The sequence below is a fragment of the Eptatretus burgeri genome, chromosome 2 (genome assembly GCF_056783735.1).
Source record: "Eptatretus burgeri isolate ZD-2024b chromosome 2, Ebu_testis_v1, whole genome shotgun sequence".
NCBI classification, from domain to species: Eukaryota; Metazoa; Chordata; class Myxini; order Myxiniformes; family Myxinidae; genus Eptatretus; species Eptatretus burgeri.
In genome coordinates this window covers 3,850,764-3,876,007 of record NC_140962.1, presented here as the reverse complement: position 1 = coordinate 3,876,007, position 25,244 = coordinate 3,850,764, and the positions used below count along the sequence as shown (strand labels likewise).

Here is a 25,244-nt window from a genome sequence, read left to right as displayed (position 1 = left end):
CACTCAAGCAAACACTCCAACGGAATGCCTGGCTTGGCAAGTGATTACCAATTGCTGTTGATACAACTATGCACTCAGAAACGCCCAAGCAATGTCCAAATTGGATGAATCAACACTTTTTTTTTTAGTAGTTGGAACTGGTGATACTTTCAAATGTGAAGCTTACATTTTGTAATTCTGCTTATTTTAAGAGATTCTCTCGGTTATTCATATGCAGAAATGAAATAAAGCCATGAACACTGGTGTATCCAGGCGTTTCTAAGCACTGCAATATACCCAGCGATTCGTAGCTATGATCAACATGGATTCGATAATATGAGTGAGGAAAGTGGGGGAAAAAATAAACTTTATCTGAAAGAAATTGTTGCGGCCTGTTCCATGTCAAGGCATGGTTGAGCAGGTCAAAAAACATGGCGGCTTCAGACCCCAGCGAGGTTACCCAGGAAACGCCTTCAGACCCCAGACAGCGAGGTGGCCGAGGATCGCCTGATGAAGGATATAATTAAATAAGGCCGTTAATTATCTTCAAAAGGGGTGTTTCAATTAACTCAAACACACAATTTTCATTCTTGCACTTCCTTGGAGTTTTCTTACGATGCATGCAAAGTTTCAGGATGCTAGGTGTTATAGTTTTGGAGTTATTGAGGAAATGCACCGACACACACACATTGACATTTATGAGGATAGAAAACTGATCATCTACCTGTGTTTCAAATGACAGTTTTAAATTATACTGGCTGTCTTTAAAAAGGTGTGGAAACTAATCCTTTCACTTCATGCACTCATTATTATTCTGCAAATTCTGGTCATTTTAAGAAGACGTTGGAAGAAATGGATTCGGAAGATATTTTGTCGCTTGACGACCCTCATGAAGCTTATAATACATTTTAATTGAGACGATGAGACTTGTACAAGAACGGTTTCCCAATTTTGAATTCCAAAAACAAAACTGTAAAGTGAAAACCCTTGATGACTGGCAGGTTGTTACAATTGATCAAGTACAAGATGAGGTTTTATAAATAAATAAATAAATAAAAATCCTCAATAAACCTTCAATTGTTTATAAATCCAGATTTAAACAATTTCAAGATAAGTTTAATTTGTTGATTCGACCAGTAAAACAAAATTATCCCAAAGAGAAGTTCTTCCAATTTAATTCGATTATTAAAGGTACCTGTTTTTTTTGTTTTTTAATTCATTGATTAACAAAGATGTGACAATTCGAACCAATAGGAGGCTCCAGTTACAATGTATTGATGTGAGTCATCGACAGCAGTGGAAAAAAAACAAAGACAGGAAGAAGATTGACGGTTTTGAAATGTGGTGATGGAAACAAATGTTAAAAATTCCACGGACTGTGAAAAGAACAAACAACTCTCGGTGATTGAACAAAGTAAACCACCAAGTTAGTACCTGAGAGACGCTGAGGATGAAACGTCATTCGGGGATTGACGTCACTTCCGGACTTCCGGTTCAGGGGTCGGCGCACGTGGACGATTGGGCGGCGAGCTCTCCTTCCAGTCCTTCCAAAGCTAAGTTTCCAGTCCGAAAGCGTTTTGTGTGTTTTGTTATCGAGATTTGTGTCAGGATCTGTGGAACAGTTTTCGCGGGTAGTTGAGTTCGTTTGTGGAAAGAAGCAGGGAGAGGCCTCGTGATAAGTTTAGAGTGAAGTCATTTGGGGCCTTGGGAGTATCGGGGTGAAGAAGGGTATAAATAGAGAGCGAAGGAGAAAGGAAGAGGAAGAGGAGGAGGAGGAGGAGGTAAAATGTAACAGTTGCTCAATATGGGCCACGTCCACAATGGGGGAAGCAGAGGGTTCTTGTTGTTGTAGGGTGTGAGGAAATCGTCCGCTTGAGGATGGTTATGGGGAGGGCAGTGGTGATGGTGCAGCGGTGGTGGAGGTGCAGTAGGTGTGAGCGGTGGTGGAGGTGCAGTAGGTGTGAGCGGTGGTGGAGGTGCAGTAGGTGTGAGCGGTGGTGGAGGTGCAGTAGGTGTGAGCGGTGGTGGAGGTGCAGTAGGTGTGAGCGGTGGTGGAGGTGCAGTAGGTGTGAGCGGTGGTGGAGGTGCAGTAGGTGTGAGCGGATGTGGAGGTGCAGCAGGTGTGAGCGGATGTGGAGGTGCAGCAGGTGTGAGCGGATGTGGAGGTGCAGCAGGTGTGAGCGGATGTGGAGGTGCAGCAGGTGTGAGCGGATGTGGAGGTGCAGCAGGTGTGAGCGGATGTGGAGGTGCAGTAGGTGTGAGCGGATGTGGAGGTGCAGTAGGTGTGAGCAGTGGTGACGGTGCAACGGGAGCAAGCGGTGGCGACGGTGCAGCGGGGGCGGGTGGAGGTGACGGTACAGCGAGTGCGGGCAGTGGCGATGGTGCAGTGGTGGTGACGGTGCAATGGTGGTGACAGTGCAGCGGTGGCGACGGTGCAGCGAACGGTGGCGACGGTGAAACGGGGGCGGGCGGTGGGGTGGTGAAACAGTGGCCACGGTGAAACAGGGACGGGCGGTGGCGACAGTGAAACGGGGGCGGGTGGTGGCGACGGTGAAACGGGGGCGGGCAGTGGGGTGGTGAAACAGTGGCCATGGTGAAACAGGGACGGGCGGTGGCGACGGTGCACCAGGTGCGGGCGGTGGCGACGGTGCAGCAGGTGCGGGTGGTAGCGACGGTGAAACGGGGGCGGGCAGTGGGGTGGTGAAACAGTGGCCACGGTGAAACGGGCGGGCGGTGGCGACGGTGAAACGGGGGTGGGCGGTGGGGTGGTGAAACAGTGGCCACGGTGAAACAGGGGCAGGCGGTGGCGACGGTGCACCAGGTGCGGGCGGTGGCGACGGTGTAGCAGGTGCGGGCGGTAGCGACGGTGAAACGGGGGCGGGCGGTGGCGACGGTGAAACGGGCGGGCGCTGGTGGAGGTGCAGTTGTGGTGGAGGTGCAGTTGTGGTGGAGGTGCAGCAATAGAAATTGGTAGACATGAGGTGTAGGAGACAGTTTTTGTGGGTGATGAGATGAGTAAATATGTAGATTCTTCGTTCTCCAGGAAGGATTGTAGACCCAGAATTTTGTGTCGTTTTGAAGGAGCGGGAGTTATGGACATTGAAGGAAGGGTAAACGATATTGTATCGGGTCATGGCAGGAAGAAGTTGGTTGTGGTACCTTTGTGTTGTGGTTGTGGGTCAACGATATTGTATCGTGGTGAGAATGATGTAGGGAAAGTTTACTCAGAGGTTTTGAAAAATAGACACAGGATATTGGGTAAGCGGCTGAAAGAAAAGGGTTGTGAGGTCATGTTTTCTGGGATTCTCCCAAGATTAGAAAACAATATGGACATTCTGAGCAGAGCGATAGACGTCAACCAATGGCTGGAAGAATGGTGTCGGGAGGAAGGTTTTACATTTAGGATGCAGTGGGAATCATTGAGGGGCCAAAGGGAGTGTTTCCGGAATGATGGCCGTGTGTTAAATAGAAAGGGGGCAGCAAGGTTTGCAGTGGGAATTGAGGAAAGAGTTCAGGCTTTTTTAGGTCAGCGGAGGGTGGGGAAGCTATTAAGGAAGGAATGGATGAAGAAGATGAGTAAGGCCAGGCAGAAAAATAGAATTTCAGGAAAGGAAAAGTTAAATACATTCTCTACCAATGCCAAAAGTTTAAATAATAAGATGGAAGAGTTTGAAGCCAAAGTGGATAGCGAGGAGTACGATAGAGTTACAGTGAGTGAGACATGGTTTAAGGAGGAGAGTAACTGTAGGACAGGATTAGAAGGCCACAAGGTGTATCAGTGTGATAGGAAGGAGAGAATAGGATGAGGAGGAGCAATCTGGGTGAAGGACAACATTGCATCAAGAGAAAGGGGTGACATGAAGGAAGAAATAAATGTTGAGGATTCTGTGTGGGGAGAGATTAGAGATTGTAAAAACAGTAGGATACTGGTGGGATGCTTTTATAGGGCTCCGGCTCGGAACGAAGAGGAGGAAGGAGGAGTACATGAATAATTCAAAAGGGCATGTGGTAAGGGAAGAGTTGATTATGGGGGATTTAAACTTGCCAGGGATAGATGGGGTCCAGGAACAGGGAAAGGGCAGAGTGGATAAGGATTTCCGAGTTTTATTCCAAGATTGATTTTTTAATCCAGTTTGTAGATAATCCCAAGAGGGGGAGTGCAGTGTTCGACCTCCTTTTAAGTAACAATCCCAATATGGTGGAGGAGGTGGAGGTTGGGGAGCATTTAGGAGCAAGTGACCATAACATTGTGTGTGCAAAGATTCTGTTAAGGGTTAGAGTTCAGGATTGTAGGGTAAGGCTGTTAGATTTGAGGAAGGCAAACTTTGAGGGTATGGGGAGAGAATTGGGTGATGTAGATTGGGAGACTCTAACAACAGGACAATCAGCATCAGAGAAATGGGAAACCTTCAAGGACCAAATGTGTCGAGTGCAGAGCAAGTACATTCCAATGAGGTGTAAAACTAGAAGCAGAAAAAGGTCAGGATGGTTGAGCAATGAGATAAGGAATACTCTTAAGGAGAAGCAGAAGGCTTTTATTAGGTTTAAAATATCAGGACTGGAGTTAGATTTATATCGCTATCTGAGTAAACAGAGACAAGTTAAGAAAATAACTCTGCAAGCTAAAAGAGAGTATGAGAAGGACATGGCTAAGAATATTAAACATAATAACAAGGCTTTTATTAAGTATATCAGGGAAAAAGAGCAGGTTCGGACCAGTGTGGGCCCATTGAGGAATAGCACCGTGAGAGTGGTTGGTGATGAAAGTGAGATGGCAGGCTTATTAAACAGGTATTTTTCTTCAACTGTAACACAAGAACAGTCAGGAGAATTGTCAATAGCTGAGAGTATCTTTCAAGGAAGTGAAAAAGTGCTTTTACATAAGATCCAGGTTGGAGTGGAGGAAGTAAAGGAACAGCTCGGTAATCGAAGAGTCGATTATGGCTCCGGGTCCAGATAATATGCACCCGAGAGTATTGATGGAGGTGACTGAGCAGGTAAGCGAGATATTAACGGATATTTTCAACAGCTCACTGGAGTCAGGACAGGTACCGGAGGATTGGAGAGGAGCAAATGTAACACCATTATTTAAGAAAGGATCCAGAGAAGAATTGGGAAATGATAAACCTGTTAGTTTGACTTCAGTTGTGGGGAAGGTGTTGGAGACATTAATTAAGGTCGAGATGAGGAACCATTTAAACAAATACAAACTAATTAAAGGTAGTCAGTGTGGGTTTACCAAAGGTAGTTAGTGTTTAACAAATCTTTTAGAGTTCCACGAAGCAGTGTCTGATTGGGTGGATGAGGGAAAGGCAGTGGACATAGTATATCTAGACTTTAAGAAGGTATTTGATAAGGTACCACATCGGAGGTTGTTCGCCAAAGTGAGGGCTTGTGGAGTGGCTGGTCAGGTAGCTAATTGGATTGAAAACTGGTTTAGTGACAGGAAGCAAAGAGTGGCTGTGAGTGGGAGGATGTCTTGCTGGGAGGATATAAGTAGTGAGGTACCTCAGGGATCAGTACTCGGACCATTACTGTTCATTATTTACATCAATGATTTGGATAATGGGGTAAAGAGTAAGCTTTCCAAATTTGCAGATGACACAAAGCTTGGAGGTAAGGTGGATAGCAGGAGGGGGTGGTGATCAGATTCAGGAAAGTATTGATACTTGTATAGATTGGGCAAAAGATCGGCAGATGTAATTTAACCTGAGCAAGTGTAAAGTGTTGGGGATGGGAAAGAACAATGAAAATAGAGATTACAGGATGTAAGGGGTGATGTTGGAGCGTGTCACACAGGAGAAGGATCTGGGGGTGGTAAAGATATGGAAGGTAAGCAGGCAGCACAGTGCCAGGCAGCCCTAGGTGTTTCGGTTGTATTCGGAGGGGGATCATTTATAAATCAAAAGAGGTGGTGTTAACATTGTACAGGAATTTAGTGAGGGCCACATCTATAATATTGTGTGCAGTTCTGGTCACCACAACTCAGGAAGGACAGAAATTCCATGGAGAGGGTTCAGCGTAGGGGCTACTGGATTGATCCTGGGCCTAGCTAGACTTAGCGATGAGGAGCGGCTGAAGGAGACCAGGCTTTATTCACTAGAAAGGAGGCGGTCATGAGGAGATATGATGGAGATGTTTAAGATGATGAAAGGTAGAGATAAAATAAGTGCAGATAAATTATTCAACAGAGTCGACAGTGATAGGACCAGGGGCCATAGTCTGAGAGTGAAGAAGAGGAGAGTTTAGATGGTAGTCAGGTAGGGAACTTTTACTCAGAGAGTAGTTAATGTACGGAATGGTCTCCCTGGAAAGGTTGTGGCAGCAGAAAAAGTAGATAAGTTTAAATTGGAATGAGATAGGTACCTGGAAGTTATGGAGATAGAGGGGTATGGGAATGTTGGTAGGACTTTCCGGTAGCTTGAGTATTGATGGGTGATTGTGTGCATGTGTATGGAGTGCTGTTGGTGGGGGTCTTGTCAAGGGGGGTTGTGTGGTTGATGTGTGTTTTTAACCAAGCCCATGCCCCCTCTCTGAGGGTACAAAAAGGGGAAAAAATATATAAAAAAAACAAACAAACAATTTTTTTTAATTTCATCAATTTAAACCTTTTTTTTCCGTTTTCTTCCTTGGATCTTGTGTCGCTGGGATGGTGTGGTGTTCACGCAGGAATGATGGGCTGAATGGCCTCCACCTGTGTTGTATTTCCTTGTTGTAAACTGACATGGGATCCCTTTGAAGTCCTCTAGTTTTGCTGTGGCACATCGTCATCTACCCGTTTCCCATTGATGCCCCTTTCTTTGTTGAATGAAAAACTATTTTTTCTCATGAAGGACTGTGTCGAATGGGTAGAATAATGGATGAAATCAATAGAACATTGATCGAGTTATGCTAACCACCACGGGAAGCAAGGAGAAGCTGACTTTTCAGGTGTTAACGCTTTGTCAGAGCGAAAGATGGACAGGAGATGGGTGAGGGTTGACTGAGCAGAGATGCTTGCATCAGATTCAGGACTCGGGGGTCAGGGATCATGTGGGGGTAACAATCGCTGATTTTGACAGCGAGGTCACATATCATTGGTTCAAGGGGACTGGGAGAAAAATGATCATAATGGGAAACAATAAGTGACAGAAACTGATTATATAAATAATAAATATATTAAAGAAACTTTAAAAAGTGATGCAAAGAAAAATAATACAAATGTAAAAATAAAATATAGTAATAGCAATAAATAACAAGAAAAAGAGCAATCAGAGATTGCCGACACTCACCAGTACGTGTTTTGTGTGTTGTGTTTGTGGACTGGTGTGTTATGTAATTAATAAGCGACATAATTAAAACTGTCACTTTATAACTGCTGGCAGTGATGACCGGGTACCAAGACGTCCCTCTTTGTTTGATACAACCCTGCTTTGATCAGACACCTGACCCTGACCCATGTCGTTTTTTAAAATTTTTTTATTCATTATTCAATTGAATTGAGAATGGGATTAAAATAATTTCAATTCACATCAAATGGAAGACCAAATAGGTAAAGTCCTGCATTGGAATAATCATAAAGAACCCGAACAAGCAAAAAGCAAAGATGAAGTCATCAGGAGGAACCTGGATAGGGATCGCATTTCAGCTGATACTCCTCTACCCTCAAACCCATCCAGGCACAGCCAAGTGAGCCTCATTCAAGAAAGAAAGAAAGAAAGAAATAAAAAGAACCCAAATCAAATTTTTTAAATAATTCTGGCTGCCAGACTATTCATGCAATCAAGTTGAAATTTAAAACATAGATTCCTCATCACGGCTGGATCATGATTGTGAAGTTTCACGTCAATTGATTAAGCAGTTCCAGAGAAAAACACGATTTAATATTTTCTTCAATCCAATATGGTTGCCAAACCATGTGACCTATGACATCATATATGTGAACCTTTTGTTTGTCATGGATAAGTGGTCATACTTGTAAAGTTTTGCCTCGATCTGTTCAGCCACTTCAGAGACGATTTTTGAAGGTTTTTAATGAAAACAATATGGCCACCGAATCACGTGACCAATGACGTCAAAAAAATTTCTCTGGACGATTTTCTTCCAAGATGACCCTCAAAAATTTTCATACTGATCAGATATAGCTTTCTTCATATGCAATTATGACGTCATAACGAAGGCACCTATGATGTCATTAAAAAAAAAATCACATTTACTCTGCGTGAGGAGTACGTGCCATGTGCCAAGTTTCAATTTTTTCCTTGGTGTAGTTTTAGAGATGCAGAGTTCCCAAATTTTTCCTGTATTTCCAATATGGCTGCCACACCATGTGGCCTCTGACATCAAAATTATCATTAAAACATTTTACATGAGTAGTCGCACCTATGGTGAAAAATGTCTCAATCCGACTGACGGTTGCGGAGAAAAATCAAATGTTCTGTACAGGGACAGACAGACAGACAGACAGACAGACAGACAGACAGACAGACAGATAAACCAATAAATGAATAACCCGACAATAAGGGATATCAAGCATATATAGCGAATCCAAAAAAATCACTCATCAAGTGACAACTTGGCAGTTCAGCACAAAGTAAAATGGCACTCGGTAGAGCACATAACTCTGCCAGGTGGAACAGTTCATGTTTTGTATCCCACTGTGGGCTGAATCCGATACAAAATCCAATCCGCTTGTTCTTGTCACCTATTCAACTCATCCACCTTGTTTTGTCATAACTTGTCCACAACTTTTTGAGATATCGTGATGTATTTAGTTTTTGGCGCAATCTATAAATTTTATAAATTAGGTTTGTGTTGACCTTTAGATCTTAAAATTAATTAGTAGTTGAATTCAGTGACCTGATATGTTAATCCTTTTCAAATTTCAACTCAATCGGATGAAAATTGAGGATTTAGAAAATTTGGCCCAACTTGGCCTTTTGGCCTATTTTGACCTTTTGGCCAATATTTACCTCAAAATTAATAGGTGTTTGAATTCAGCAACCTGACATGAAAATGCACCTCAAATTTCAAGCCAATCGGATGAAAATTGAGGATTTTAGAAACATTTTAAAAATTTGGCCTATTTTGGGTTGATCTTTTGGCCGATGTTGACCTTTTGACCTATGATAACCTCAAAAGTAATAGGTGGTTCTATTCCGTGACCGGATATGCAAATCCTCTTCAAATTTAAGTCAATCGGATGAAAATTTGGCTCAAGTTGACCTTTTGGCCAATGTAGACCTTGTTAGCCACGTCGCATTGCGAACGTTGGCTGAACGAGAGCTCCGTATTGTTGTTGTTGTTGTTATTGTTATTGTTATTGTTGTTGTTGTTGTTGTTATTGTTATTGTTATTGTTATTGTTATTGTTATTGTTATTATTGTTGTTGTTATTGGTGTTGTTGTTATTGGTGTTGTTGTTCGTATTGGTGTTGTTGTTAGTGTTGTTGTTGTTTTTGTTGTTGGTGTTGTTCGTATTGGTGTTGTTGTTGTTGTTGTTGTGGTCGTTGTTGTTGCTGTTGTTGTTGTTATTGTTATTGTTATTGTTGTTGTTGTTGTTGTTATTGTTATTGTTATTGTTATTGTTATTGTTATTGTTATTATTATTATTATTACAAAACCTTTAGGACTCGGCTCTTTTTATATACAGGATCCGGATTTCCTAAGATACTAAACACCTGGACACATCCTCGCATTGACGGTGCCTTTTGAGAGCATCTCTCATGAACTTTTCAATATATTCTGACATTTGCTTTAAAGTTTCGAAAAGTTCACGTTACTATTTAAAGATTATTCCATTTAATGTGTTGTAATTTCGTAAATACACTATTTTCTCGTCATGAAGGAGGAGCCTCCAGGACGGGTCTCGCTATTGGCTCCATCAAGGCACGTGACGAAATAACGGAAGTTGTTGTTATTGTTGTTGTGATAAAAATGCGGATGTTTCGACTTTCTGTAATGAATCTTTCATCCAAAATAAGGTCCTTCAAAATAGTCTTTCGGACAACTTATATTATTGAATTATTAATAATAACTCACCAAACCCGCGTTCTGCGCGAAGTTTCGAAAGTGAGGGTTCGTTCGGACGTCAATATATCCAGTGTTCACAATGTGATTTATCGAATTTCTTTATATACAATGTTTCTTGTTGCATTTTTAGCCACGTCGCGTTGCGAACACTGGCTCTAAGAGAGCTCCGCGTTGTTGTTGTTGTTGTTGTTGTTGTTGTTGTTGTTCTTCTTCTTCTTCTGGTGAAGACAAAACCTTTATGATGTGGCTCTTGGACACATTTGTCCTTGTTGGTTGAACAAATTTTACGAAACTTCAATGCGTGATGGTTGCCGGGTCGGTGACATTAATCTCTGAATATTTCAGAACGATCGGTTGGGTAGTTTGGGCTGGAGGCGGGTGGGTGGACAGACAGACAGACAGACGAAGGCGATCATCATACTTGTCAAAAATGTCACTTTTTTTATTGCCAAGTAACAAACAGACCCAAACGCAATTCCCTCTTTTTCGGCGAGTGTAATTAAACCAAGAAAGATGTCGTGCACAGCACGATACTTTCGAAATCCAAATAAAAAAATAGTTGCCATGGAAACAGCAAATTGGCCATTTCGAAAATGATCACCGATCAAGTGTTTTACATGACTGAATGTTATACACAATAAATTTGGTTGGCACATTTTGCAATTGTGCTCATTGGTGGTTAACTTGGTTTGGATGGCCTTGACCTTGATCTTTGACCAATTTTGACCAAATTTACCGACACGTACTTCCCGGGGAAGAATCGGAAGGGGCAGAATAAGATGGACGGGGTAAAGGCTGCAACCAAGCTGTCTCTACCAGAGCTTTGGGAAGCAATGCAGGATCAGGATGTTTGGAGAAATCTGACCATGGATGTCACCAGAGGTCGGACACGACTTGATGGAACTCGATAACTGCGGACATTAAACAAAACGCACGAGACATTCAGAAAGTTCTACGAATGAGATCGTACCGGAGATGCGTTTTGCTTGTTCTTGACGTGCGCTCAACAGCATCTCATTTGGAGAACTTTGTGAATGGCCCACAAATTGTGAGATGACGATGCAAGATAAACGACAAAATAATTTACAAGTTTGTGTCGTAGTATCACCGTCATCGACGTCACACCGGAGTGCATGTTATCGCACATAATGTGCACTCGAATGTCTTTTTTCATATTGTCTGAACATTGACTGAGCATCTTGCGAAACTTGTGCCCACTATACACAATTTGGCAACATTATGACAAACACATCAGGGTCGATTGTGAGTCAAAGGTCCTTCGGTTGAAGAGTGATTCACATGTCAGATGTATTTATCACTTATCTGTTGTCAGACTGTTTAATCTTTAACATCCTCATTGTTTTGGATCCAGGACAATTGATACAGAGGGAAGACCTGCTTAATATTTGAGATTTCAATTCTGAAATTGATTCAACATGCAGTCAAGTCATGCTCCATGTTCACAGGGTTAGCAAGAGGAGGTACGTGTACTAGCCTCCAAACGGTGTAGCCAGGTTCGAATCCCGACACAGCTATAAACTGTCATCTCGGTGTTTCACGGGCAGGGTGATTCATCAATGTGTGTGCCATCTCTTGGGTGGACGTGAAACGAGAATCCCGTTTGCCGGCATTAGTTGGTATCGGCGAAAGGTCCCATGGTGTCCTTTGTGAAGGTTGTGCGAGCTATGTCTCCATCATGGATTGTAAATGTATTTCTGCTCTCATTCAATGCGTCATTTTGAAAACAACAAAACATGACTAATTTCATATATTTATGTCACGTGACGTGCAGTTACCGTCTTTAAAATCTTTAACTTTTGTTCTTGGTTAGGTAGTGCTGATCCATATCATCGATATACGACAGTAGTAGAGCCGACACGTCGCTTCGCTGATGGACCAATTATTCGTCCTATTTTCCAACAATTTTGGGCAAGAAGGAGAAGGAAAGGAAGACAAATCTACCCGTGCATAGAGTGCTTTTAACCCCGACCCCCCACCTCCCATCCCCATCCTCACATCGCATTTCATCCCCCTCTGCTCCACTTTCGTAGTGATGTCTCTTCCCGCTAGAAATGTCTCACACATGATGACAGGCTTTGACAGACCCCTCCGTCTTTTTTTGTTTTTTTTGGGGAGGTGGTGGGGGGGGGAGCGGGGAGGATGGCGAAGGGGAAGACAAATTTACCTGTGTGAAGAGTGCTTTAACCTCCGCGTTGCCAAGGTAAAAAAAGGCTCACCACCACATGAGGCCGTGGCCACATAGCCTGTGTTAACCGCCACACAATGTTATATTTGTACCCCGAGTTTGGAGTTTGTAACTTAAAAGAAGTGGCCGTGTATAAGGAACAAAGAAAGACAGAAAGATAGATGGCCATAGAGAGACAATGCCATATATATATATATTTTTTTTTTATATAAAAAAATATATTTGACCCCCCCCCCACTCCTCCAGCTGAAGAAGCTGTGTAAAGCAACCCAAGAAGACCTACACAAGGTAAGCGCAATGCTGTTTTGAACCCTTCCCAGAGTTCCCCAATAACTATAAAAACATTCACACATAGTACACACATGAGAATCCCAATGCTGTACACTCCCCTCAGCTACCGGACCGGTTTCATCACTTATTGGCGAATCATCAATGATAGCGTAGACAGAAATGCATACCAATGAGGCTCCCAAGCATGTACCACGTGCAAACGTTGGGATTCCCATGTGTGTACTATGGAGAGCAAATACCTATTCTGGGGTGGGGGATCCCCCTCCCTTACCTCATAATTTGTTGGGGGGTGGTCAAACATTCCCCCCCCCCATAGACCCCTTTAATGAGCGCAGATTTTGATGCGGTCAATAAACCTTGGTTAGGCATCAGATATGAAGCTCATGGCCAGGTTTCATCAAAATCGTGTGTTTGGTTCAAGCGATAATGACTGACGTGTTTACGGAATGACCGACTGACTGCCTGCCTCACACCTCCGGACACTGCTCGAGCACAAAAGCTCACCGGGCTGAGGTCCAGGTGAGCTAAAAATGATTCCAGACTAGGTATGCTCTTCAAATAAAATGCTCTAACTTGATTGTGTGGGACGAATGTACCATGTTGCACAAATAGGCATTCGAGGAACTTGACCGAACTCTCCAAGATATTTGACAAAACATTTCACCCATGGGGGGAGTTACAGTTGTCGCCGGTGATTTCAGACGAACTTTTCCCATAATTTGTTGGGGTACTCAAGCCGATAAAGTCTGCGAGTCTAAAATCATCAGTGCTGTGGCGAGATGTTGAACAAAAAAGACCCTCCGTATCAATATACGCATGCACTTACTAGGAAATCACAGTGCACACCAATTCGCCACTCTTGTGCTCAACATTGGTGGCGATAAAATTATATCAAGTCTGATACCAGTGACCTCCTCATCCCCCTTCACAAAAATCTGGCTGCAGTGGTGAGTTCCGACAACGATTTGATAAAGAGTGTTTCCTAATTTTTCACAAAATTATGGAGACACTGATTGGTTGTCACACCGGGCAATACTAGCCCCAGGAAACGACTATTGGAGCGTGTGCCCAGTGAAGACATCACCTAATAAATCCATTGACAGTGCTCCGGACGTGGATCAAATCGTTCACGATCATGTCGAGTTTCTGAACTCGCTACATCCTCTGGGCATGCCAGCTCGTGAACTGAAATTGAGTCGGTACACCAATCGTGCTTCTTCGCAATCTGGATGTCCCAAGATTGTGCAATGGAACTCACATGGACGTGCAGCAGTTGATGAAAAATCTCATAGAAGCTACGATCTCCATCGGAGGGTTCTCGGGAGAGAATGTGTTGATTCCCCATATTCACCACTCACTCCCAGCGACTGTCCATTGAAATTCAAGCAGCTCCGATTCCCCATACCTCTGTGATTTGCCATGTCGATAAACAAGGCCCAAGGACAAAGGCTACATCAAGCAGGACTCTATCTAGCCCAACCATGTTTTTCACATGGCCAGCTTTATGTGAGATGCTCCAGACTTGGGACTGGAACGTGTTTGCTCTTATATGCATATGATGGACAAATCATGAATGTAGTATACCAGTAAGTTCTCGCATAAAATATGTCTGATTCATTGAGTGAGTAACAAAGCCTGCAATTCCCAATCTGTTGAAGGCAGGTACCCTGCTTGGAGCGCAGAATAATTCACCTTGCATTATAACTTGCTCTCCCTCATGCATAGATTTATCCCCTCTCGTCTTCATTTGTCCTACCCGTCCTCCCACCCTTGGTTCACTGAAGCTTGTGGCGAGGCAGTTGACCTGAAACAAGTTGCCTTTGCTTCATGGAAAGAAACCCAGCTGAGGGTAATCTCAGTTCCTTCCATAAAGCTCGGAACAAGTGTGTATCTACCTTCAGGAGAGCCACAAAACAACATCTATATATAATTCCAGCTGTGTGTGTGTGTGTGTGTGTGTGTGTGTGTGTGTGTGTGTGTGTGTGTGTGTGTGTGTGTGTGTGTGTGTGTGTGTGTGTGTGTGTGTGTGTGTGTGTGTGTGTGTGTGTGTGTGTGTGTGTGTGTGTGTGTGAGACACCGCTGTTTCTCGACAACCACTGGTCCGATCTAATTGAAACTGAAACCAATGACAAGACACGTTGTTGCGTGGGGCGTAGCCGATGGGGGAAGGGAAGCTCAGTCGTGTTCTCCATTACGGGTTACAACGTACGGGCTTCCGGAGAGTGATGACTTCATGTATTCTCATAATTTCTCGATTTCTGATGCGCATTTATAAACACAATGCCCCAAGTTATGATCGTTTTCATATTAGACGGTGTATAAATTTCGGTAACATCAGAGTGCTGGTATGCTCCGAACCGGAAGTAAATTTTTTTCTCTCTCTTCTTTTTTTGTTTTTCCTTGCGACGACATTGCGAAAAGGTAAAATACGTTGGTGCTCATTGAATAATTGGCCATTAAAACTAAATTGCAAATAATCGTAACTGTGATATGCGAACTTCCGGACCATGCACGTACAGGCACGCGAGAGCGAGGAAACGGCCTGTGTGGTTGTTGTTTCTTGCTCGCGGTTGGAATATTTATTTATTCGTTTTAAAAAAAAAAATTTTACGGGCACGTACTAGTGTTTCTAATCTCAAGTCTGAACTCTCAAACTTCTATCCTTCCTCCAAACCCTGGTGGCATCTAATCAAATCTGTTTCTGGTGTATGTTCCCCCTCCATCCCCTCCCTTACCTCAAATGACCGCACTGCTGATACCACACGTGAAAAGGCTGAATGCCGAAACTCAGTGTTTGCATCTAAATCTTGTGTCTGAAACCCATCGCTTTCTGTACCCACCTTACCCAGTCGCACCCAACTGTCCCTGGACTCTGTGTCCTTTTCTTCTGACAAAATTGAGAGTTTGATGTCAAACCTCGACTCAGATTCTGCAACCGGTCCAGACGGCATCAGCCCACGTGTCCTAAAAACCTGCTCCTTTGCTGTTACTCACCCTCTCTCTGTTCTATTCACCCTCTCTTTGTTCTATTCACCCTCTCTTTGTTCTATTCACCCTCTCTTTGTTCTATTCACCCTCTCTTTGTTCTATTCACCCTCTCTTTGTTCTATTCACCCTCTCTTTGTTCTATTCACCCTCTCATTTGCTCAAGGTCATCTGCCATCTGCTTGGAAATCAGGAAACATTACTGCCCTGCATTAAAAAGGTGCAAAAACAGATCCCTGCAACTACAGACCAATCAGCCTTCTCCCAATCATCAGCAAGGTTATGGAATCCATCATCGCTTCAGACATTAAATCCTTCCTCTTCTCCAATGGCTTGATTTCCGATCATCAATTTGGTTTCAGACCAGGTCACTCTACCCTGGATATGCTGCTTCTGCTATCCCAACAATGGAAGGAGATCCTCAATGCTCGACATGAAATCCGAGCCGTATCCCTGGACATATCACGTGCTTTTGACACAGTCTGGCACCCTGCCCTGCTCACCAAACTCTCTTCCCATGGTATCCAAGGCCATCTCCACTCATGGCTCGCAGACTTCCTCTCCTGTCGCAGTCAACGTGTGGTCCTTCATGGAGTTCATTCAACCCCTCTTCCTGTCCAGGCTGGAGTTCCTCAAGGTAGCGTTTCCTGGCCCTGTTCTTTTTCTACTTTTCATCAATGATCTCTCTGATTCTCTGGAAAATCCTCTTTATCTCTTTGCCGACGACTCCACCCTCTGCCGTACCATCTGTCATCCTGCAGACCGGCATGCAGCAGCTTCTCCGCTCACTGCAGATCTGGATAATATCACAAACTGGGCCGTCACATGGAACATGTCTTTCAATCCGGACAAATCTCACACTAGGAAAGGAGGAGAGGGGAATCATTTCGTTTTATTTTTTTTTAACCTCATTGTTAACACACTCCATGTTAATAGCACGAATACATCAAAAAACAATTTTAACATTTCGATTTCCTTTAAACTTCTCATATTGAGGCTTGTGTAAGAGCTAAATAACAAAGGAATAATGTGGATATTATGAGCAAACATGGTCATGGAGACACAAGAAGAGTCATGGAAGCTACAAATGATATTCTGGTGTTTTGGCCTGGATTGGCAAGCAGTAAAATAATATAGCACTGTGTTATGAATGCTTTATGTGGAGCAGGAGTTGAGAACAAATTTTCTTTGAAAGAAGACAACAAAAAAAATTATCTTCCATATTTAACTTACAACTGTCTTCCAAAACAAGCAAGATGATCCTTAGCAATCCCTGAGAGATGAATTTGAATTGCTCAACATTCAGAAATGCCAGCCTGGTGTTGGTGCAGTGGTTAGGGCAGCGGCTTGGGATCCAAAAGGTCCTGAGTTCAAGCCCCGTTGGGCCACTGAATTAATACACCAGGGGGTTGACTCAGCCTGTCATCCTTCCGAGGTCGGCGAAATGAGTACCAGTATACTGGGCCGGTGTATACCCCGGTTAAAATAGGTGTACCATATCCCTGTGTCGTAAGAGGCGACCAGGGTTGCGTCAGGAAGGGCATCCGGCGTAAAACATGTGCCAAATCACTATGCGGATCAAACGGATGATCCGCTGTGGCGACTCCATACGGGAGCACCCGAAAGAAGAAGAAGAAGAACATTCAGAAATGCAATTGGACACCTCTGCTCAACTTCCTTCCTCCAGATGGTCCGTTTGTATCATTCCATTGGTATTTCTGTATAAACGTAACTTCCACATGAATGTTCTGTATAAACTCGCTGAAAGCTGTGATTTTTCACTCAATAACATTCCGTGGAGCCTTCTCTCAAAAAATGTCATCTGAACATCGAAAAACTGAACTTTAACAACAATACTAACTTTTCTAATCTTACAAAGGAAGAATGACATGCACTTGAATCTCTCTGGAAATGGGAGGACGTTGTCATCAAACCAGCTAACAAAGGCGGTACAAACGTGCAATCGTAGTTGGTTACTGACCTTTACAAATCGTAAGCCTTCTAACAATTTTCTGAAGCTGTTACTTCAAAGTCAACAAACCTTGCCACCGCTGAACCAAAATCTGTTAAGGACACCATCAAACATGTGACTTTGGAAGAGGACTTCTGGTTCTTTGCAACCAGCTTATCATCCCTCCAAGCACATCACACATTTCATTTTTGACGGATCTGTGATGTAGAGCAGTCGTTTGTGTAGTGTTGCACAAACTGACACAAAACAGTGCGATTAACTACAAGATACAAATCAGTTTATTCCGCAGCACGTAATACTCCCACTTACAAGTTGGTGTCCCTCTGTAAGTCACCCTTCCCCTTCCTCTTACAATAATTATGCATCTTCACAACAATCCACAACATCCAGCAAGTGAACAATAACAACAACATTGGAAAGAACAACATTTTCTCCTTCTCCCACCAAGTTCAGGTATGGAATGAAGCCACAAAGTCCCCAAAACGGCTCAGGTGTTGGCAAACTCTCTGAGGCCATTGCAATGACCCCATGGGTTCGAGCTCTCCTTCTGTATCGGCCATATTGCTTGTATTGGTTGGGCATACACATACTCCCAGCAGGCTGGATGTATTCAAATCCTGGGTTGTAGCGGTCACCATTTCCCACAGTCTGCTGGTGTGCCACTGAGACCTGTCTTGAAGCTGAAAGGTCATTGGTCCAAGCCATTGGCTAATACGAAGTGTGGAGGACCAAAAATGCTGCATACTGCTTTTTCCAATGAGGATGTTTAACCCTTCCCCAATCCTGGATCTATATTGCAGATTGCCTTGATCTGTGTACTTTGTTGAACCGCTACTTCACGTGCTTTTGGCTTGATTGTATGGCAATGTGGACAGCCGGTGAGGAAGAGCAAGACACTGTGGGTCTAAACCTGCCCATTGGCAGTTGTAGCTCACATGCTGTCATTGATGTTGCTGGTGAGGCTCCTATGGTGGTGTGCGGTGATGCCCCCTGTAAGTGCAAATGGTCTGCAGTAGGGCTGTTTGGAATGTACAGCCTTGAGCCAGGTGTGCTCGAATGCCATTCTTGTTTACTCACAGAGGAGTCTCCAATATATTTCTCAGTTTCACAATCAATGACAGTCGAATGCATGAGGAATACAGCCATGTCTTCAAGATGGACACGTTTCCCACCGCCACCCCTCACAGGCTTAACGAGCGCTTTTCATTCACTTCCATCTCCCATTTTTTTTTTTTTTACCAACTTTCCACTCTTCTTTTTTTGTTTCTGCTCTCTGTTTTTTTCCCCCTTTCTTTTTATTTCAATTCAATTTATTTATCTTACCTTTCCTCGTTTTCTCTTTCTCCCCCTTCACTTTCCATTTTTACTTCTACAACCGAAGATTGAAGGAGGTTATGTTTTCACCACTTTCTGCCTGTTTGTTTGTTTCTTTGTCTGTGTTTATGCACAGGATATCTCAAAAAGTTGTACACGGATTCAGATGAAATTTTGTGGACAGGTTGGGTGTGTGACAAGGACGAACTGATTAGATTTTGGTGAAGATCCAGATCCGGATCTGACTACTAGAATTTTTTTTAAAGTGATTCTTCACCATTGAGAGATAGGGGCAAAATCGATATAATGCTGTATCGCATAATATTTCAAAAATGTATTGGGCCCGATATGTTCTCGTGGATCAGGCATTGCGTGGCGGAGGTATGCGCTCTACCGAGTGCCCTTGTAATTCTCTCCTTTTTTTTGTATACAATGTCGAGGCTCGTATGAGAGCTAACACACAACGTACAGCAAGGGGGGCTTGAGACAAGATGGGCGGGAGTGGGGAGGACAAAACAGTGGGGAACAGAGACATTAGGAGATCTGTGGAAAGGAGAGGGATGGGGTGGGGAACACGGGGAATACAAGATCGACATTACAGGGACTTTCAGGTAGGAGAGCAGGGAATTTGAAGGAGGTGGATTGATGGGGGTAGAAAAGATCGAGGTTTTGGATGGGGGATGACAAGAGGTGGTGGTGAACAGCTGTTTTGAAGGCATGGAGGGAAGAATGGGATTGAACAGAGTGAGGGAGTTTATTCCAAAGACGGGGAAAAAGAGGAATGAAAGAGTGAAGGTGGTAACAGGACTGGTAACTCCAGACTGGTAACAGGAATTGCAAAGCTAGTTCCGGTCACATAACTTTAAGTCGGTGAAAATGGCCGACTTAGTAAATTTCTTCAAAATCTTCCTTCTACAGAACCATGAGTCAGAATGTTCCCAAATTTGGATTACAACATCAGGAGAGGGTCCTGATGTTAAATTGCAGAGGCCATGCTGATCACATGACCGGAAGTGTCAAAATGGCAGTCGTGCAAATTGTTTCCAAAATTTTCTTCTCCAGACCCACCAGTCAGAACGCGACCAAATTTGGGTTACAACATAAGACCAGGGTCCAGATAAACTACAGGTCGAGTGGTCCAAGTTTTTTTTTTTTTAATTCATTGCAGTTTATTTATTTATCGTCTGTTCTGTCCCGATATTTTGTCGCTTCTTGTCTCACTTTCGTAAGGTGTCAAAATAAGTCGTTCCCACCCCACATGTGCATAGCCCTGAAGGCCCTGTCACACCTTGACGATTTACGAAAAATTTGTCTAAAACGCTGGCACACGTCGAATACGTTATGGGTAAGTTTTGTATACGTTAAGAGCACGCTGAAAAACACTGCCATACGTCGTAGTACGCTGGCTTTAAACGTTGTACTTTTGGGTTTTCCTCAAATTTTTTCATGCTTGAAATTTTACGACGTATGCCGGCGTATGACTCACACGTTCCGCTACGCTGGCCATAAGTTGTAGGCACGTTATGCGATCGTTGACAAACGTCGAAACACGTTACTTGTAAGTTACTCATAAGTCGAAACACGTGGAGGTAATGTTTAGCGTACCCGAAACTTATTTCTAACCTATGAGGAACGTTTTGTAAGCACGCTACACGAACGTTGTTCACACTTTGCAACACGTCACTTGAAAGTACTACTACTATGACTACTACTACCAACATCTACATCACTAAATTCTCTCGAACTACGACTACTGCTACTACTACTACTACCATCGACATCACTAAATTCTCTTGAACTACTATTACTACTACTACTACTACAACATCGACATCACTAAATTTTCTCGAACTGCTACTACTGCTACTACTACTGCTACTACTACTAACATCGACATCACTAAATTCTCTCGAACTACTGCAACTACTACTACTACTAATGTTGAGATCATGTTCCACCGCTGATTGAGATCTCGCAATGTCCACACTATCATGGTAGAAAAGAGCCTTTTAATTCACATCAAAAGAGTACATGACAGAAAGTGAGACAGAGACTACCTACAGTATCCCAGCTCAGTTAAACTCTCTCTCTCGCAAGCAGTTTGGTTTACTTTATATGTATTTTTCCTGCTCATCTGTTTTCATGATTTCCCCAACTTCCATCAGGTTTATATTTCCTTTCTTAGATATCGTATTCTTTGAAAGTAACAACACCCCAGCAAATATTCTCTCCTGGCCTGACAAAGCATTGATCTTTTCACTGGCAAGAAGATCTGTTATTGGTCAGGCAGATCTTTATCACAATATATATTATCTTCTCATTCCACTGCAAGATGTTCCATTTTGAACTATACCAAACAGTGCTGATTTATAATCGGGCTTCTCCGAGCTCAAGGCTCAAATAATGTTGTTACAAGGCCAACAAGAAAGCCAGACATTCATGAGAGAGAGAGAGAGAGACAGAGAGACAGAGACAGAGACAGAGATATATATAGAGATAGATATATATATACACACACTTGCTTTAATTACGAACAGTCAAGAACGGAAGTTTGCTGAGAGCATTTTATGATGCCAACAAATGCTTTGGCTTTTTCTTTTAAATGCTACATTCAATTAAGAAAAGGTAATCCTACTAAAAATGGCTGCTCTCATCTTGGGAGATGTATAATTTCTCCACACTACTACTACGACTAACATCGACATCACTAAATTCTCTCGAACTACTACTAATAACATCGACATCACTAAATTCTCTCGAACTACTACTACTACTGCTCCTGCTACTGACATTGACATCTACTCAACATGGAGTCTGGAACACTGACGGGTTCCTCCTGTGAAGCCCATTTTTATATACCAATTCCCCTAAACGCTGCCAATACGCCATTATACGGTAGCTGTAAGTTAGAAACACGTTCAGTAAGTTCTGTGGTCGTCCGGAAGACGTCAATCGAATTTGTCTACATACAACAATGTGCGTTTGAGATACGTTACACATAGGTTCAAAGCAAGCTACTAATAGGTTCAAAGCCCGTTACTCATAGGTTAAAAATTAAGTTTCGGGTATGCTAAACATTACCTCGACGTGTTTAGACTTATGAGTAACTTACAAGTAACGTGTGGCCGACGTGTGTAAACAATCGCAGAGCGTGCCGAGAACTTATGCCAGCGTATGCGGAACTTGTGAGCCATACGTCGAGTACGTCGTAAAATTTTCAGCATGCTTGAAATTTCACGATGTACTAAACGTTCCACGTAATGTGCCAGAGTACTTCATTGTTTTCAGCGTGCTTACCTTACCCATACCATATTCGACGTGTGCCAGCGTTTGACATTTTTCATAGGTCGGCATATGCTGGCTAAATCGTCAAGGTGTGACTGCGATGTTAACACTTCCAATTTTCAGGCGGTTATGATTTAAATCGGCGTGCGGCAGGTTTTTAACAGGCTACGCCACGAGTTCGTCTGCGATACGTTTAGAGCGCTATGACTAAGTTAAACTATCGTTGGGCAAAGGTTGTGAACGCCGACAACAGGCTAAGCATTCGTTGGTATAAGTTATCTATAACACAACGAAACGTTCTGTGCCCGTTACTAATACGTTATGCATACGACCAACACGTTATGAATACGACCAAAACTTAAAAAAAAAAAAAACCTCAAAACTTCAGCGTACGCCAACGTTTTACGTGCATTTTTATACGTTGCCATTCCTGGCAGCTAAAACGTCAAGGTGTGACAGGGCCCTGACACATGCATCCCTGACTCCCTCCCACTCAATGTCAACCTTTGTCACCATCCTCCCTCTTTTTCTCTGCTGAAAATACTCCCCAGGACATTGCATTCTCAGGTGAATCAGACGTCCGTCTTCGTCACTACTTGGATCTCACTTTCTGTTTGGTGAATTTATGTCCACAAGTTTACCTTGTTTGTTTGATCCAAACCCATATCCAGCACACACTGTATCCAAGCACCGCTTCAACATTCTGATAAATGCATCCATACTTTGGCTCACATCAAGGGTATGTAACATATGTAACATTTTTGTATGCAACATGTGGATGAGTAGCAACTATGTAACATTTTTTTTGAATGTAATATGTGGATGAGGGTTGGTGTAGAGGGGGGTGGGGAAGGGGGAGAGAGGGGCAGGATGGCTTTGCTGCTGATGGAGAGGTCCACTGTAGGTTTGAAATGGAATTTTGCCAGGGTGCTGGTGATAGCTCACCTCCTCTTGGCAAAGGACACTGGGATCTTTAACATCCATCATAGGTATGGCACACCCAGTGATGCATCGCCCTGTTTGCCAACCACGTGGACAACAGTTTATAGCTGAATCAAGATTCAAACCCAGACTGGACAGCTCAGAGGTGAGCGAGTACACCTCCAGTCTATCCTGCCAGTACCGTTCCAAACCCATCTTGTTTGCTTTCATTTGTCAAATTTAGAGCTGTGCCATACCGTAGACTGCCCCCACTGAGCATTTTTGATGAAAAAATCTCTGTTGAGCTTCTCTGTTTTTTTGTGTTCTTTGTATACACAGTCGAGGCTCGTGGAAGAGCAAGCAAGTGCACGGCATGAATCAGAACAAAAGGAACAGCAGAGAGAGGCAGGGGAAACACCAACAGCAGAGCTGAAGGCCAAGACAGAGGAGGTGGACAAACAATAGGTGTGGGGAGGAATTGGAGGGGGGGGCAGGAGAAAACACATGGGATGGACAAGATGTATACAGAAGGAAACTCTCAGGACCGAAAAGTGGAAATTTGGAAGGAGGGATTCTGGGGGAGGGGGAGGGAAGGAAAGAGAGGGGTGGTTGCAGGAGATGGGGGGGGGAGGGTGGGGAGGGTAGAAAATATCATGGTTTTGGATTGGAGACGATCTGAGATGGTGGTGAGCAGCTGCCTTGATGACCTGGAGGGAATAATGAGATTGAAGAGAATGTGGAAGTTGGTTGGTTCCACAGTGGGGAAAAAGAGGAATGAATGAGTGGAGGTGAATTGTGATCTTGGATTTTGGGAGTTTCACCAGAAGGTGGTTGATGGTAGACCGTGTGCACCCTGCAGGAACCTGGGGAGGGCAAAGCATGGAAAGAGCAGAAGGTGCAAGACCAGGAAGGTGGTGGTAGAAAACAGAGACCACCGATCTGCAATGGGAAATTGATAGGCCTGTAGACTCAACTTCAGCACCTGATATTGACGGCCTCGGTTTCTATGGCGTCAAGTTGAGCAAGATGTGAGGCAGGGGAGCCAGCCCAGAGGGGAGAACAGTACTCTATAAAAGCTGTGGATGAAAGTCTTGTCAGTGGATAGGAGTTCAGGTGTGCTAAGGAAGGACTTTGTATGATGGAGGATGCTGAGTTGGTGACTGGCTTTGTTGGCCAACTTCAAAATGTGGTTTGCCCAAGAAAGATCATGACTCATGGGGAAACCCAGGAGTTTGAGTGACTGAAATGACTCAAGAGGATTGTGAAAGTGTGTGTGTGTGTGTGTGTGTGTGTGTGTGTGTGTGTTTTTGCTAGGTCACTATGTGCATGTGGGGTGGGAATGAGGAGAGAGAAGAGAGATATATTTTGTGATTAATTGATTTGAGTGGAATGAAAGACAAATTTTGAGCAGTTTGTGATTTTTCTCAAGGTCTGGTCTGGTCTCAAGATGTGGCTGCATCCTGCCTGTCTGAAGGATGAGCGATGTCACGACAGAGGGTGGAATCATCAGCAAATACAGAAAGGGGATTTTCCAGAGTCAGAGAGCTAATTGAAGATCAGGAATAGGACTGGGCCCAGAACACTGCCTTGGGGCACTCCAGCCTTAACAGGGAGAGGAGATGAAAAGATTCCGTTGAGTGCCACAAATTGGCTACGAGAGTAGAGGAAGTCAGTACGCCATGTGTGGAGTTGGCCTTGGATGCCATAGGCAGAGTTTGGAGAGCAAGGCAGGATGCCAGACTGTATCGAAGGAGAGAAATATGTCCAGAGAGGCGGCCTTGATCTCATGACTGACATTGAGTGCCTCCATCCATTGTTGGGTGAGTAGAAGCAGCATGTCCAAGGTGGAGTGACCTGGTCTGAATCCAAATTGATGATCTGAGAAAAGGAATGATTTCATATCAACTGTGATGAAGGATTCCATGACCTTGCTGATGAATGGAAGTAAGCTGTGAAGTCTGTAGTTGAGGGGATCAGTTTTTTTACATCTTTTTTATGTGGTGCAGTTATGTTGGCAGATTTCCAAGCAGATGAAAAATGATCTTGGGCAAATGATAAGGTGAAAATGGCAGAGAGAGGATGTGCAGGAGCAGCAGTGCATGTTTTTAGGACCTGTGAGCTGATGCCATCCGGTCCATTTGCAGTCAAGAGTTGAGCGTTGAAAGAACCTTCTCCACCTTCTCAAGGGCAAAAGACACAGACTCCAGGAGCAGTTGGGTACAGCAGGGAAGGGTGGGAACTGAGTGAGGGGTAAGAGAGACAAGATTAGGGAGACAAGTTT

At 43.6% G+C, this 25,244-nt stretch overlaps 1 long non-coding RNA gene across 3 annotated transcripts in view; it reads left to right on the top strand.

Annotated features, from left to right (window-relative positions):
• Window positions 1-25,244, top strand: part of LOC147031282 (uncharacterized) — a 90,397-nt gene that overhangs the window by 13,396 nt on the left and 51,757 nt on the right. The window contains exons 1-2 of one of the 3 annotated variants that reach the window (XR_015052686.1): window positions 11,538-12,210; window positions 12,442-12,483. The exons of the other annotated variants lie outside the window; for them this stretch is intronic. This is a non-coding gene — a long non-coding RNA (uncharacterized LOC147031282). Of the gene's footprint in view, window positions 1-11,537; window positions 12,211-12,441; window positions 12,484-25,244 lie in introns of those variants that run through there. 3 annotated transcript variants of the gene reach the window in all.